Below are 12583 nucleotides of genomic sequence, written 5' to 3'. Positions count from 1 at the left end.
GATCTCTTGGAGATGGGACCAAAGCCTAAGCACATAATTCACTTATATTCCACATAGCCTGGAGGCAATTTTATACAATATTTTTAAATAATTTTGTACATGAAACAAAGTTTGTATACACTGGAACTTCAGAAAGCAAAGGTGTCGCTATCTCAGCTATCCATGAAAAGAGTTGTGGTTTTTGGAATTCTGGATGAGGGAGACTCAATTTGTACTGGAATCCTTAAAAACAATGCAAAAATATATGTCCAAGGTACAGAAATCATGTAGGGATAGCAGAATTAGAAGTCATGGTCACCTTAGATAGTTGACCAGTTTGTCAGGCAGATCCAATTTGTAAGCAAGGCATTGCATTTCTTGACTTTCTAGAGCTCAGATGCTTAGCTTTGTGTACTGTATGTCAGCCAAAGGTTGGAAAGTTGTTACATTCACAAGGTATGTGTGTCTCTGTGTGTACCTGCAGGCACACATACACTCACATACATTGTATATAGCTTTATATATTTTTTAAAAAAATCAAAGTAGCTATTTCCTGGTTATTCAAAAGCAATGAAAATAATTACTTGTTGGTTACTTTACAAAAAAGAAAATGGCAAGCCTTGATCCTGTTGTACAAAACACACCAAAGTGTTGATGTCACACATAATTGCAAGAGTAATTTCAAGTCAGACAAAGATATACTGCAAAAAAGAAAGCAGTTATCCTTCATTGCATTACAACTATAATGTAATTCCATTGTACTTAGTTATAGAAAAAGGTAGTAATTGCACATAACGTTATTTACCAATAGTTACTTCCCAGATGTGATGTTATTCTTCATTCACCCCAGTACCAAAAGATATTTTAGCTGATACCTAATTATCATGTAACACTAAAGTAATTTCAAAAGTAACTAAAATTACTTTCCAACTGCCAAATGTTGAGGGAACACATTGATACCAGTTGGGAAAACCTGCCCTCCATTGTCAGCCCTGTACTCCACTTCTCCCCAACAATTGAGAGGGGTGTGTGTGTGTGTGTGTATTATTATTATTATTATTATTATTATTATTATTATTATTATTATTTTGCTTCCCCAATAGTCAGTAGCTTCACGGGAAGACAAAGGGCCCAAACAGACAGGCCAAAATAAAGCTGCTTCGGGTCACTTTGGAGGTGTACTGTTTAAATGACACATGCATCTTAAGAGACCAGAAGCTGTGCCAAAGCTGTGCTTCAATCCTTAAGACTGGAGTGTGTCTTTGGCACGGCTTCTGGCCTCTTAGGATGCATGCATCATTTAAACAGCATACCTGAAAAGTGACCCAAAGCAGCTTTATTTTGGCCTATCTGTTTGGGCCCAAAATGCTCATAAATGTGACCAGATAGTCAGTAGTACCCCCTCAAAGGCTTACAGGTACTAATGGCCATTTGGGAACAAATTTTTGGCTTCCCAATTTTAGTGTGGTGGCAGGGACATCACTAGGCATCACTTGCTCCTCCCCTTGTGGGGGGAGGAGGAGTGCAGTGACATGCCCCACACTGGGTGACACACTAGAAAAGGAGTGACACCTGACCAGGCCCTCCTCCTACTGGGGCAAAGGGGCAAGTGTGCCCAGCCCTGCTTTACCACAGTGGTACCAGTTCCTTATGAGGAGGCACCCCCACCATAAAAAAAAACAAGAACAGGCGGGGGTAGCAGAGCAGGGACGCCTCTGCCCCCCCCCTCCCTGTTGCCCCACCCACTCTGTCTCTCCCTGCTGTGGCCATTGCGCTCTCCTCCAGCTGCTGTCAACAGGGCTCCAGGAAGGGAGGCCACCATGCTTCACTGTGATATGAATGCTGGCTGCAGCTAGCCAGCCAGCCAGGCAAGGAAGGCAGGTAGGGAAGGCAACAGTGGGAGGGGGTCTGGAAGAGGGATTGGAGCTCTGGGGCAGCCCTCCATCCCTCCCTTGATGGGGTGGAATTTCTTCAGGAGCCCCACCAGGGTGTCCGGGGTAAGCTTCAGCAGGCTCCTCCACCCCCAGTCCCCTGTGGGGGCTCCATCCCATGCCTCCACCTGTGGGGCTCCCTTGGCCTGCCCAGAGGACATATTTGGTTCTATTTCATTGTGGCAGCAGGTAGTCTCCTTGTGAGAAGACTGACACCACTGTGGCAAATGAGGTCAGCCATGCCTCCTTTTGGCCATGCCCTGTGGCAGCCCTGACTCCTGCACCAGGTGACACTAAGAGTGGGAATGCTACTGAGTGGTGGTATGGGGCTGTTGTGGGCTACAGAAATGTCTTGGAAGCTCCATGCCCTGCCCCCCTCCCCCAGCACATGTTATGCCAGCTGAGCCCTTTCCTGGAACCGGGAGACCTGGAAACTGTAGTACATGCACTGGTAACCTCATTTTTGTAATGCACTCTACATGGGTCTACCCTTGTGCCTAGTCTGAAAAGTTCAACTGATACAGAATATGGTAGCCAGACTGGTCTCTGGAACATCTACAAGTAACCACTTAGTACCAATATTGAAATCACTCTACTGGCTGCCTATTGGTTTCCAGGCACAGTACAAGGTGTTAGTTATTACCATTAAAGCCCCACATGGCTTGAGTCCAACTTATTTAAGGAATTGCCTATTTCCATATAACCCGCCCTGTACAATCAGGTCCCTTGGGAGGAATTTATTGCAACCTTTAAAGACCAGGTTAGTTGCTACCTCCCAGGGGACTTTTTCTGTAACCTTGTAAGAGAAATCTTTCACCTATCACCACAATGCACACATTAATAATTCAAATAATGTTGAACCCACATGACTAATTTTTATTCAGGGACTCTTGACAGGTGAATCTGTATATACAGTATGTAAGAGGCCTATAGTGTGTTGTTGTTGTTGTTTTAAAAAAAACCTGTGCACAAAAAAGTCAACAAACCAAAGGAGCCACTGAAGCTTCTCCAGCAAATCTGCAGTATTACATTTAAAAAGAATTTTCCAGTGCTTGAAGTTAGTACACGTTCTTGCTATTTGAAATGTAAGCTGGTTTATTTTTAACTCCACTATAGACAGGAATGAACATTTTGGGGAATAGGGGAGAGAAGCTTTTTGTGATTTATGTAAAAACTTACAACCCTTTTGAACTCTGAACATTGTTGCAACTGAGAAAGTAGACATAGCTTATGTTACAGCTTCTTTTACACAATTAATCTCCAAGGTGCTACAAGATCCCTTTGAATCTTTTGATCAGTTATTGTAGATCTTGTAGATTATTTCACCTATGTTTATGTACCAGTAGACCAGTTACTCATGAAAACAGATGTGAACAGTAATTGCTCATCAAGAACTGAGGAGGGGCAACCCCTAGGCAGCATGTTGCCTTGGCCTCATGTTCCTTAACAACCTCAGCATCTCCTTTTCATGCCCCAGTTTAGCTTAATTTACCCAACCATTGACAGTCCACCTGTTTCAAAATTCTTTCCTCTTCTTTCCCAATCCCCCTTCACAGTGTTAGGAAGTCTCTACTTAGGGGAATTTCTAATAAGCTAAGATTTGCTGAGAGGGACGACCCAGGGACTACTCGAGATATTCCCAAAAGTGTATACAGAAGGGCCAATAAATCCCTCAAGAAATAGCGCAGAGATGGCATAGGCATACACACACACACACACTCAAGACTCAGTGGAAATAAAGGAGGGAAATGGGAAAAGATTCGAGGCATCACTAGGGTGATACTTACTCCAGTAGTCTTCTCCAGAAATCCAATGCAGAGGAAGGGGGGGATAAAGCGGGGAACTGAAGCATAGCCAGAGGTACAGGTGAGGGGTAGGCCAGGCCAGAGCTAAAATCAGAGTTCAGTGTGGCATGAAGACAAGCCTATCAAAGCTGAGACCATAAACAAGTAGTTGGTATTGTCTCAAACTTGGAGGTGATGGCTCTCCCATTAGCAACTCTCAAACTACTTTTTGGAAGTTTCTGACAGCATTTTTTACCAGGGATCCTAACTTGATTCATGCGAGGTGCCTACCTGGTCTCCTCGCTTCATCATAATGGCAGACCCATCTGGGAAGTTAGTTTGGGATCAAAAGGAACTCCACACACTCTAAAATTTATAAAAATCTAGTGGAGCTATAAGTTTAAAAACATAACAAAAGCACACACACCATATAAAAAAAACCCTGACATGATATATGAAAACCATTTTGAATAAAAATGTCTTAGCTTGCCAGCTGAAAGAAAGCAGGGAGGGGGCAGACTAAGCTGCCATGGAAGGGCATTCGAGAGGGTGGGAACAGCCACTGAGAAATTAGAAAGAACAGAATGTGTATGGTGCGTTACAGAGCGCCGAAAAGTGGCGCTCTGCCTGCGCCGTCATTAGCTGCGCCGAGAAGCCCCAGTGGCCAAACCGCGAGGCTTCCCAGCACAGCTAAAAAGAAGCTCCAAAATGGCGCTTCTTCTTGTGTCGTGGAAATGATGTGACGAGGCGCCAATGGCGCACTCGACGCATCATTTTCACGATCCTACATGCGGATGCTAAGCATCTGGCACATAAAAATGGCCGTACCCATGTGTATAGGGCGCGGCCATTTTTACACCCCTGTCACGTGCTAGGGGTGAGGCCGGTATGGATGCTAGGTCCTCGGCCAACCCCTAGCACATGACGGGGGCGCCGCAAAGGCCCGTGCGGAATGGGCCTATGTGTGGATGGGTGGGCGAGTATGTGGATGGACAAACAGATGATGCATTAAGTTAGCCATGGTGCTGATCATAATGCAAGATCACTTTATCTTAACACAAGCAGCAACCACCCTGTCGTCTAAATTCATCAGCAACACCATTTCTCTCATGAGATCAAGAAGGAGGGCAGGCAGGCACTCAGAGAGGCAGGCAAGATGTGTACGGTGTGGTTGATCAAAGGAGAGGAGGATCTCCTCGCATAAGAGGCTTATAGGATTACCTCTGACTTCGGAAGAAAAAAGTCAATTTTTGTTGCAAATTTAAATATATGTATTACCTTTTCTGCAAAGAACCTGGGCCTGCATACTCTGTTTTCCTACCAATAGCATTACATTTTTCCTCCCAGCAACAGTTACACTGTTGAAGCTGAGGAGCAGCTAAGGAACCAAGGCTGTCTAGGGAATTTTTATGGAAATGTGGCTGGATGCTGGCATGCTTAAAACTCAGTTTGTCACTTTACAGCAACTAATAACAGAATGTTTCAGAAAGCAATGCCCTAGTCTTTTGGTTTTGTGTTAGTTTGCTTTTTGTGTTGCTATTCCCTTGTGTACTGTAACAATAGCAGCAGCAACAATGCAACAGGGCCACTGGAATCAATTCATCATGATATATCTCACCTTTGGGAAGGAATCTCAAAGGTAAGTGAATAATTAAGTCTGGGCTGATTGACGACACCTCAGGAGAGCCTGACAGTTTCGCTAGAGCTGATGAGCCGCATTTTGCATTCCTGTGTGTTGCCAAGTACAAAGACAGCATTTAAAACTTTTTATGTGTGTGTTCTACTGCGTTCAAAATTGTGTTTCCCACCACTTCTGGCTTCCCTTTTACAGCTTATGTGTACAAATTAAGAACAGTAGAGATGGTGACCTCATGCAATCCCACGCAGTGTGGGAGCCCACTAAATGATTTCCAGGTTGACATAGCTCTGATTTCAGTTTTCTTATGAAACATGTTTTTCTTCTGTTTCCCTTTACTGTGCAGAATCGCTGTAGCATTCAAAATAAATAGACCATTCTTTATGGAACTGCCTATACATACAATTTGGAACCCTGTTCTAGGAAAACTGTGGTGGTTAACCTCTGCAACAGTCACCAAATCAATAACAAAAATCCATTTCTACTCCTGACCTATGGGCAGTACAATCTCAATGGCATTTAGTTTGATTATTAGCTGTTATCAGTGAAAAGTCTTAAGGAATAATTGTTGCCCGATTCTTTCCTTTGCTCCAGCTGTTGTCTCTCTTGCCTTTGACTACAGCTGGCATCTGTACTTCTGTTCCATCACTTAGTTTGCTCCCAGTTTCTCATCTTTCTTGGCTTTGGCACTGCTGTCAAGCCTGCCTTTTTCAAATTTGCCAAGCTCTAGTTCTAGACACAAACACACACATACACATGGCATGATAGTTTCTCCCAGCCCTGTTCCTTTTCCTCCTCTTTCCATATTCCCTACTTTATATGATCTCCCCAGCATTTTGCTTTTTCCCATACCTAGATATATAGTGGCATATTTGGCCTGCATTTCCTCATGTCTAGTATTAGTATTTTTGCTTGTTTTTCCTGCTTTCACACAAAGCTGAGATTTTAATTTGAACTCTGTGTCTCTGTCTGGAATCCAGTTTTCTGGAAACAGCAAATTGCCTTTTCTTTTTCCCACAGTCTGTCTCCAAAATACTGTTAAGCCTCAACATTTAAAATAATATTAGCATTTTAACATAAACCTAAATACTTATGGGGGGGGGTTAGTTCTGTGTTTGAACACAAGGTTTGTTTTGTTTTAATTACTAAATAAGAAGTAGTACATGAATAATGTGTCTGAATAATATTAATTCATAATTATGAGAAATACACACTTTCAAGGATCCCAAATAAACTAGGTTATCTGCTACCAGTTTTACAATGTTTGAGTAATGAGAAAGTGCCATTGAAGTGAACTGTTTACAATTATAGTATGTACTGAAGTTAAAAGGCTTTGAACACTTAGTAGATTTAAATGTTTTGCTATTTGAGAAGAAGAGTAAAACAAAGTCACAAATGTATTTTTTAAAAATAAAATAGCGGGGCTTTGTCAGTGAGAAAAAGCCAAAATCCTCAGTTCAGCAATGTCATATTTAATCATTTTTGTCTATTTTAATCCCCCTCCCAAAAAAAGATGGGGTGATCAAGAGTGACACAGAATTCCTCCTGGAACCCTGCAGTCAGTTGGACGCACAACTCTCACAAAAGTGTTCCTATTAAGGTGAACCAATCAAAATGTCAGACTATCTGGCCTGATATTGGGGACAATTCTGTTTCTTCTTCTTTGCCCTACTATTTTCTTTGTATCAGAAGTAGGTTCAGAACCAGCCAACCATTATACAGATATTGCTACAAGATGTAAAGTAATGAAGGTAATGACAGATTTGGTAATTTATCCCAGCTCGCAATGATAATAAGATTTGTTGGATCTGACTTTTCTCAGCATGGTAATTCTTGGTCTGATGATTTACAAAGGTGACTAGGCTCTGTTGCTTTGAAATATCAGTTTGTTTAACAAGACTCTGTGTAGTTTTCCTTCTGTCATTTAGTAAACACGTTACACACTAATCCTAATTAAAAATCAGAAGTGTGCGTGAGCCACATGGTGGCATAGTCCTTTTTTTGGTAATGGCTTTAGTACATTATACCCCCTTTTTCTGGATTATGTTTTGGAAGCACATTCTTCTGGATTCTTTTCTTGAAAGAACAGGTACCTACTTATCTGTGTTCTAAGCTTGCTGAAAGAAGAAGTGCTGAGATCCGAGTGAAACCCACAAAAAGTCAAGTGTCTTCTTTTAGTTGTCTAAACAAAGCACATATCAATATCTACCTATGCATATAACCCCTTGCTTTCCCCCCCAGAACTGCTTTGGGACAGCATGTTGTCATGTAATCTGATATTCTTGGTAACCATTGTAACCTTGTCCTGCAGCACATGAGTAAATGCTGCAGGATGTGAATATAGTAAGCCTCCTTTTGTGCAAGATCCCTAGTGTCTACATGATTCAGTGTGATTCTGTGGCTGAAATACCAATGCAATTCTGAGCTGCATCAAAAGAAATACAGTATTCAGATCACAGGATATAATGGGACTACTGTATTCTGTTTTGATCAGACGTCACCTAGAATACTATATCCAGTTTTGGACACTATAATTTAAGAAGGGTATTGACAAATTGAAATATGTTCAGAGGCAAGTAAGTATTGGGGCATGTTAAGCTTGTAGAAAAGATCATTAAGAGGAAAGATAGGAGGCTTTCCCAAACATTTAAAGTGCTGTCATATAGATGATGGAGAACGTTATATTTTGCATGCTCTAGCAAGTAAGACCTAAATGAATTCAAATTACATTAAAAAGTGTTGAGATTAAACTTTAGAGATAGCTTGTTCCTCACTGAACAAGTTTTTGAGAGTACAGTAACTTTTAAAGCTCAAGCTCCTTAAAACATGAATATACAATGTGCGTCTGGTGGAGTTGTGGAAAATACCAGTGTCTTAAACCATTCTGGTCTAAGATGTGTGTTTGTTTTATTTTGTTTTGTTCATTTATTTAAATTCCCATCTTTCTGCTGCCTTGGGAACCAAAGTAGCTTAAAACAATTTAAAACAAATCTTACCTAAAATATCATTTAAGAAAAGTTTAAAACAGTTAAATAATTCTGTTTAAAAAGCACATTGTAATAAATACAATGTATATGATGGATGGGTAGATGATAGATAGATAGATAGATAGATAGATAGATAGATAGATAGATAGATAGAGGTTTTAGTTCTGAGATAATTATATGGATAAAGAGTTCATTATTCATGGTGCAAAAGGTCATAATAGTCATGGAGTTTGGCAACTGGCATAGGAGCCTAGCAGCACAATTATGGAAACCCATCCCTAATAAAATTACTAATGGTGGCTGAGTTGTTTTCAAGTCATAGTTGGAGTAAAAAAGATGAAATTATTACAGGGTGTCAAATCACTTTTTGAAGGATGACTATTTCTTATAAAAATAGGCCAACAGTAACGCCTACAGTAAATTCATGTTCTTGGACATTAAACATGGTTGCATCTTGATTCAGTGCCTTTTCTTCAGGGTCTTTTGCACTGATGTTAGAGGCAGATGGGAGGCTAAAATGTCAGTATACCTACTTTCTATAAAAGCTCTTAAAGAATGGTTGTAATGCATTCGCAGGATTTACGTCTTGTTTTCAATCACAGCCACATGATAGTAGCTATGTAGTTAAAACATCTTTTAAAAGCACCTGTGGTCAGCGACCTGTATTTAGTAGTCCCTTGAGGAGCCACTTAAAAAAAAACTTTTCTTTTTATAACCACAAGTCTTTCCATTTTATATATCTTGTTTATTTTTCAGGTGATAGAGTCAAAACCAAGTAAAACATACAGCCAGAATTCCAAAGCAGCTGAGAGGTTGGAGTGATCAGAAATGAAGAAAGAGAGAAGTGATGTGGAAGTTAAGTGCTTCCACAGCAAGATTCCTTATTTATTTTTGTTAGCTCAGCACCTGATCTTTAGAAATGAAGTTTATAACTTAGGGGTGAAACAGACAGACCAAATAAAGCAGTTTCAAACTGCTGTGAAAGCAGAGTGTTTTGATGACACGCGCCTCCAAAGCAGGTGGAAACTGGATTGAAGTCGAACTCCAGGGTTAAAAACAAGAGCAAAGAGAACTTGGGATATTCCAACTTAGCCAGGAAGATGTGTACCTTTCACTCTGCATATAAATACCCAGATGCCAGAACAGTTCTGAAGGAGTGATCCATGCTAACCCTAACCCTAAAGTTGCATATAAGCGCACTGGTATAGGTGCGCATTTACAAAGGACAGAGCCGGCATACCCAAGTGATGGAAGCAAAAAAGTGAATGTTTGACACCTCCAATGGATATAAGTACAACATATGCAACCCAGACAGTCCAAGAGGGGGCATGGGTTGAGGGGGAGTAAAGGGGCATGTGGGGGGCATGACTGTGCTTTGCCAGTGTTTTACTGGGCACACTGATGCTCCATTGCCTTGTACTGGTGGAGGATCACAGGTGTGACTGTGTGGTCAATCAAAGGGGCAGCCATCCAATGGGATGGCATCTAGGCAGCAGGAGGTCACAAACTGTATGTTTGTACGATGGTGCACAGGGATGGTAGGGAAGTGACATAAAAATTACCCAGTGGTGCGGCTTGATGCAGTGCCATGTGGTCAGTCTGTGTGCATTTGAGGCCACCTTGGGAGTGGCCAGTGCAAACAGTGGGGGTTCAAACCACTTTAGGAAAAAGCAGGTCCCAGCTGCTTTTTCCTGCTCATCTGTTTCACCCCATAGAAATCTCCATAGAAATCAAGCAAGTAAAGCTCTCCATGTTACTTATCTCCATGTTAGGAGAAATTTTTACCTGCTAAATTTCTACTTGGGAGTAGTTTTTCAAGATACATGGAAAAAAATAGCTAGTTTAAAATGTACCCATGGTGGCAAAATGTAGAGGAGGAGAAAAGTTGCATCTGTTTCTAATGTTTGGAGTTAGATCTCAGTGCTTCTTCTGTTTCCCAGAAGTCTCTTTATTTGTTTTTTTTAAAATAATTTTTATTGAATTTACAATTAAAAATAAATCGCTTTCTTATAATCATTATTCATTACAAAAGACCATGTATGTATTACAGTTTACAACACAGAAAAATAAACATATATTCTACCAATACATCTGTCTTCTTGTCTTCCACGGCCCTTCTTCAGATGCAACTTCCTTCTATTCAGGGATGAAGATGAACTCCCTTTTTAGCAAATACTAGTACAACCTTGCTCCGTCCTTTAGATGTACAGCCAAGACAAAGAAATACCATAAAGCTTACTAATAAAATTACGCATGTTAGACCACATACTTTAGTAGCTATAATACCACCGTCTCTTTATTTGAAAGGGAGCTTGCTCATTTAAATATATCAGGATTCTGTAGAATTCTGTTCAAACATTCTCATCAAATATCATTGGTGTTTGTTTGTGGGTTTTGATTTACAACCTACATTTTTTTTTGGATCCCTCAGGTGCATGCCCTTGGTTTCTCTCCTTCCCAGTTTTGTTCTTCATGTGTTTTCATAATTGAGGACAGTGTTAGCTTACAGACCTCAACCAAGCAATGAAACAAGTGCAGCAGGATGTAAGAAATTTTCTTTTTCTCCCTCAGTGCTATGTTTGGCAAAATGACTGTACTTACAAGCCTGCTTTGGATGGAGGGATTTGAAATTCCTGGTATTCTGTGACCTAGTTAGAAGGAAATAGTTCTATTATTGCCAGCAATTTCATAAAGAGATTTAGCTTGCCCTTCCTATCCCCAAACAATGATGACATGATATAGAATTATGATTATAACAGTGTAATTATGAAGCACCAGATGGTTCTGTCTGCAGTACTGACTGCATCAGCATGGTCAAATCCCATTGTGATTGTCACAGTATCATTTGTCACTACAACCTTAATAAGGATGCCTTTAATATTTCCTGATACTGTTGAATTCAAACAAGGGTATAGTTAAATGAGATAGTTCTTCAAACCTAAGGGAATCTTATTATATTCATAGTGGTGGGGGAGTTAGATCCTTGCTTTATTAAACTTCTCATTTGTCAGTGAGGTACTTGTGTCCAAGAGTCCAAAATATTAATCACTGCCGTAAGATAATAGTATGTTATAAGGAGCCAGGATTTCTGCCGTGTTCTACTCCTTCCACAGTGCAATTGGGACTTTCTCCCTCTCCCTCTTGCAACCCTCCATGGCTCCAGGAATCTTTCTATTTGGTTTGTCACCAAGTGATGTGGCACTACAACATTCCTTGTGGACATGAAAGCGGTAGCCCTTTCCTGGCTGTCAATCACAAATGCAGCCATGATCCTTGCCTGTATTTATTTATTGATACCATTCTATGCTTAGAATCCTTTTCTCTCTTCTAAAAAAAATCTTGTAATGTTTATATTATATGCATCAGATTGCTTGTAAGGCAAGTTGGTTGCTGTGGGGCAAAGACAGACTTTCTGAAATGTGGTGCAAGTAGTTTGAACACACAGAAGACTGTGCAGACTCTCTCCAGATTTCTGAATATCTGCCATTCAAATCAAACATGTTCTTTAGGGTTTACCCTCAATTGTGTTGTGTTTTGGGCACAACAGTTTCATTGAACTGCTCCACCTTCTGATCCAGTGTCTCTGTAGGAAGGAGTATCTCTCTCTCATAAATCTTTTTGTGGACCATGTTTTCAGAATTTTGCAGTTAAAATACCAGCTAGCTTAGCATCAGATTATTTCCACAACAGCTAAAAAAGAGAAGAGGAGAGAAAAAAGTGGACAAATGGCAAGTGATGTGGAAGATTCTTCCCCCCTCCCCTTCTCCATACTTTTTATGTCATGCATACTTCTGATATAAGGAGTTCTGTTTAAGTTTTAAATATTCTGCTGTGCTGCAGACTGCAGTTTTGGTTTTGGAAGTTTGCACAGCTGTACATAGCACATTTGCTACTAATGTTTTCTGCTTTGTGAAGCAGAGTAACTAGAACGAATGTGGCAGGGCAGATGCCAAAGTGTTATGCCCAGTAGGCAATGGTTGAGATTGCTGAAAACAAGAGCTAGAAAGTTATTTAAAAAAAGAAATTAACAGTAGTTACTACCCGGTCATGAGCCATCATTGTTGTTATAACTCATTCTTTCCATTTTTCTACTGGAAACTTTACTTTATAGTATTTTCACATTCACCTTTCTCAAAAAGAATTCAAAAGTTATTTTTAAAAAAATATTAAAAAATAATAAAAACCATTGGTATGTGCTACAAAACACTCTTCTCCCGTTCAAATGATTTTTGCCTCAATGCCCATGGCAGGACACTAGGCAAAAAT

At 40.4% G+C, this 12583-nt stretch overlaps 1 protein-coding gene across 2 annotated transcripts in view; it reads left to right on the top strand.

Annotated features, from left to right (window-relative positions):
• EGFR (epidermal growth factor receptor) overlaps window positions 1-12583 on the top strand; it is a 171324-nt gene that overhangs the window by 45527 nt on the left and 113214 nt on the right. The gene's annotated exons all lie outside the window — the stretch shown is intronic.

This window comes from Sceloporus undulatus, chromosome 6 (assembly GCF_019175285.1).
Source record: "Sceloporus undulatus isolate JIND9_A2432 ecotype Alabama chromosome 6, SceUnd_v1.1, whole genome shotgun sequence".
Taxonomy (NCBI): Eukaryota; Metazoa; Chordata; class Lepidosauria; order Squamata; family Phrynosomatidae; genus Sceloporus; species Sceloporus undulatus.
This window is presented reverse-complemented; position numbering and strand designations above follow the sequence as displayed.